Consider the following 4,273-nt stretch of genomic DNA (forward strand, 5'->3'; position numbering starts at 1 on the left):
TTTTTTTTTTTTTTTTAATTGGAGTGGATTGATAGGAGTTGTATTGGCTTGATAGAAGTATGTAGTGTGTGTGTGTGTGTGTATGTGTGTCTGTTGTACTACTGTGTGTAGGTATGTGTAGTATGTGTAGTGCTTCTGTGTGTAGGTGTGTTAATGTAGAAAAGTAGTTATAGGAGGTTAGTTGTTTTGCCAACTGTATGTGCCAGCTAAGGGAGGACTGATGATGATTGTAACTAATTGTAACTACTTGACTGAATGGTATTAAATTGTATATAAGGTAGAGAGAGAGAGGTATGAGAAAGGTAAGTAGAAACAATACCAATTTTACTGAATTCATTCTTTCCTAAACTCCCAATTTCTCTCTGTTCTTCCAATTCTTCATTTTTCCTTACCCTGGAGGTTGGTTGCCTCGAAACAACCATTGAACACAATTACCTTTTAATTGATTCTATCAGGCATGATGTGAAGAGGGTGTTAGTAGATTAAGGCAGTGGTGCAGAGATCATGTACCCTGATTTATATATGGGGCTAAAATTGAAACCTGAGGACTTGGCCTGTTATGATTCACCTTTGATGGGTTTTGATGGGAAAATTGTAATCTTGAAGGGCCAGATTAGACTACCGGTACATGTAGTGTCAGAAGTTACGGAGGTGGACTTTATTGTGATAGATGCCTACTCCCCCTACACTGCCATTGTGGTAAGACCTTGGCTTCATGCCATGGCGGTCGTTTCTTCCACCTTACACTTGAAGGAGAAGTATCCATTCGGGGATCAGGTTGAGGAGCTGGTTGGGAGCCAGTCTATGGCTAAGTAGTGCTTGGTGGCTGCAATTAGACATCAGATTGGAGGTGAGTCCTCGGCCGCTGCTGAGCAGGGTTTATAACAATCAAGGAGGCCAGTGTTGTCTACAGACATGGTGGTAAAAGGGGCAAAGTGTGAAGAGTTAGAAAAAGTTATTATTGGTGATGATGAGGATAAGTTTTTCCAGGTCGGAGTTCAGTTGCCTCCTCAGGAGAAGGAAGAGCTGATAGTATTTCTTAAGAGAAATATTGATGTGTTTACATGGAGTGCTCACGAAGCTCCTAGGGTGGATCCAAATTTCATTTGCCATCATTTAAACGTCAATCCCTCTGTCATCCTTAAAAAGCAACCATCTTGGCGCTCATCTAAGGAACATTCTGATGCTGTTAAGGAGGAGGTGATTAAGCTTAAGCGGGCCGGGGCCATAAAAGAGGTTTTTTACTCTGAGTGGTTGGCCAATATAGTGGTGGTGAAGAAAAATGGGAAGTGATGAGTATGTGTAGACTTCACTGATTTAAACAATGTTTGCCTAAAAGACCGCTTCCCAATGCCTCGGATAGACCAATAGGTGGATGCGACTGTGGGTCATTCTGGGATGAGCTTTTTGGACACCTTTCAAGGGTATCATCAAATACCTTTAGCTTTGGATGATCGGAGAATCTGTAGAAAAAAGACTGTAGCAATAAGAACTGTAATTGTAACCAAGTCTAAGAGAAATATATACAAGAACAACTCTCCTCGAACTTTACCGAGGAAGATTTTCTTTGCACAAAACTCATTTATCTTTATTTTCTTGTCATCTTTGACCCATTATGATTGTTTTCCAACTCATTGAAATCTAGTTTCAAGCCCACTCTCTTCAATTTCATTATGTTGGGCTCTTTGGGCCTTAATCCTTTCATCCTTTGGGTTTAAGATCCAAAACGAGTCCCTACAGGTTGTATTAGCAATGATGGGACCAAATTTGCACTCCAATGGCATTGGCATTGTTGAGTGGTTGTGATTGCAGTTTATATGAGTATTCATTAACTAGACTTTAAAAAAATATAAAACCAGCCCATATGAAACTGATAGCCACTGCTTGTGATAACTTTACTGGTTTTTGCTTGGTTAAGGAATTCATAAATCATGAATTTGCTTTAAGCAATCTAACATAATATCAAATACATTCTATTTGGGATGAGTAATTCATACATCCTGTAAACATCAACTTGACATAGAGATAGAGGACTAATTGATACAACATCAACTTGATGATATCCAAGAACAAATAATAAACTAATAACTCAATCTGAAAAATCTACCTAGTGGCTAAATTATAATTCTAATAGACTACTAACAGCTCCCTTGGATAAAGGAACACTCATGCTTATCCACGTTGCTTGAAATTTGCTTCTTATCTTGCTGCTGCAAGATATTCATACTATTTAGCTAGCCTAGAGTCCCCTTGTTGAATGGTGATGCTTGTCTGAATCATAACCGAAGCCAGCCACTTTGTCCAACAACTTCGCTTAAATTGGTCAGGAATGGATTGCCATTACTAGAGTAAAGTAGATTGAGAGGTATAGTGGAGTAGCTGCATGTCTACAGACTCTGCATCCATGTTGAAGCAACCAACATCAAGTTTAACTATAAAAATTATCCATAGGCCGCTATCAAAATTACAAAACAAAGAGAAGTTGCACTTCACAACGTTATATAACGAGGGTGGCATTATGGCATCTTGCAAATTAATCCATTGTGTTCCACATAGCATTAGAGAGTATAAATAAAGTCTAAGAATATCTATAGCATAAAATGCAATCATAATCAGAATGACAAAAGAAAAGTGAAATATTGTAATTTTTTTACATGATATAGGACAAAAATTTTCATAAACTTATTTCAGTTTGAGAAATAAACTATTCAATACACCAGTTTTAACACCTAAAAAAAAAAAAAAAACGGAACCACATTAACATGGATACAAAGCCATAACAAGTTCAGACAAAACAAAACTCTATTAGGCATTTCAACAAACACTTTCTATGCCACCAAAAAATAATAATAACAAAAATTGGGACACTGATGCATTGCCTAAATCAAGCACTTTTGATTCTAACCACCCTCAAAAGTTATTTGATTAAATCAAAAACAAAAAGTTATCTGATTAAATCAAATCCAACAAAAACTAAAACTTTTTTGTTTTTGATTTTTTTTTTTTTTTAAAGGAAACAAAAACAAAACTATTACTCATATTTAATAATTGATAAAGTTAAACTATAAATCAAATCTAAAACCCATGTCCATGTATTACAGAACCTAAGATTCCAACAAAGTGCCACTAAAGGAACACCATTAAGGCTTGGCCCATTTAATATAAAAGAAAAGTAAGGCAATAGAAACTTGACCTAGATAATATTGAGCTATGCAGAAAAAAAAAAAAAAAAAAAAGAGTTCGAATTTACCAAGTAAAAAAATTAAAAGAGTTATCTAGCCATGAGATATTCATAGGCCTGGGCAGGAACAGATGAAGTAGAAATAGAGAAGAAGTGTTGCCAACGTTGAGGTGGAAGGAAATAGTAGCAAATAGTGATCATGATGAACATGGAGATGGACCATTAGAGAGAGAGAAAATAGAGGAGAGAATTTTCAAAATAATGAATTTTGAAAGCTTTTACTTCCTGAAATGTCTCACCGACCCACCCAATTCCCAAATGAAAATTTGAAATTTGCAGACGAGTTAATGGACAGGACTAATGAGGCCAAAATGGCCAAATACCACTGATTTCTGAATTTTTTTTGTAAAAAAACACTGTTTCGAAACTATATAGGGAAATATTACTTTTTATGGTACTCAAGTTTCTAGGAGTTTTGCCACCGTAACACTGCCGAGGTGGAAATTGGGCAATTAAAAAAAAATTATGTGGTACTCGAGCATGGTAAACTCGAGTACCATGCAACACAATACTCGAGTATACCAAGCTCGAGTACCATTTTATAATAAAATGTTCATTTATTTATTTCTAAGGTACTCGAGTTCACCAAGCTCGAGTACCTTGTAAATTTTTTATTTTTTATTTTTGGGATTATCGACAAATAAACATAAATATAAAATTTTATTTATTTTATTTATAGAGTACTTGAGCTTATCAAGCTCGAGTACCTAGTAATTTTTTTTTTTTGGATTATTGACAAATAAACATAAACATAAAAATAAGTAGCTTTTTTATGTTTTTATTTATTTAAATAGAAGCATTGTAAAATATAGAGATTTTAATTTCAAAATATGAATTCAATTTCTACATTAAGTAAAACTTCTCACTGTTTTCTCACAAAAATTGTTCACTGTTTTCTGCATAAACTATTTATAGCATTTTGCATAAAATTATTTTCTGTTCAACATTATTTAAAAAATTGTTTACTCTCTTTTCTGCGTAAATTATTTTCTGTTCACTATTTAAAAAATCGTTCATTGTTTTCTCATAAAA

General features: G+C 34.6%; 1 long non-coding RNA gene across 1 annotated transcript; it reads right to left on the reverse strand.

Moving 5' to 3' along the window:
- Positions 1-2,000: 2,000 nt before the first annotated feature.
- Positions 2,001-3,500, reverse strand: LOC126693981 (uncharacterized). The gene is made up of 2 exons (XR_007645586.1): positions 3,251-3,500; positions 2,001-2,396 (listed from the first exon to the last, which is right to left on the reverse strand). It is a non-coding gene; the product is annotated as an uncharacterized LOC126693981 (long non-coding RNA).
- Between the last annotated feature and the right edge of the window lie 773 nt (positions 3,501-4,273).

This window comes from Quercus robur, chromosome 8 (genome assembly GCF_932294415.1).
Source record: "Quercus robur chromosome 8, dhQueRobu3.1, whole genome shotgun sequence".
NCBI classification, from domain to species: domain Eukaryota; kingdom Viridiplantae; phylum Streptophyta; class Magnoliopsida; order Fagales; family Fagaceae; genus Quercus; species Quercus robur.